Genomic DNA, 448 nt, shown 5'->3' on the forward strand with positions numbered 1-448 from the left:
GAAAGGTTAGGGAAGAACACGCGCTATTATGCATACCATAACACTCCCTTCACCGGCCGACCACAACAACTACCTGCTTCACTGGACGCGCATCGTAAAAAGGGACTGCATTTTCTTTAGTAAACGGGATAACAGTGAACCAGGAACCAACCAGTTGCGAGTCTCTCGAAACAGGTGATTATATATGCGCACAAAAAGTATCAGATTGTCAAGGGAAACGAGTAGGAAAACGAATTAGCAAAAACAAAAATGTTAACTAGCCGACTATAAGTACTGTTTTGTCAACCGAATGTACTCTCTTAATGATAGTAATTAGGTGATTTAAAAACTACTGCCAGGGTAAAAATCAGAGTAACTACATTGGTGTAACTTTGCTAAATTAGCAGCGTTGCGTTATGATAATGATGGTGCAGCTTCAGCTTATGATACGAAGTGCCTTCCCTTTGGA

Source organism: Penaeus monodon, chromosome 20, assembly GCF_015228065.2.
Source record: "Penaeus monodon isolate SGIC_2016 chromosome 20, NSTDA_Pmon_1, whole genome shotgun sequence".
In the NCBI taxonomy this organism is placed as follows: Eukaryota; Metazoa; Arthropoda; class Malacostraca; order Decapoda; family Penaeidae; genus Penaeus; species Penaeus monodon.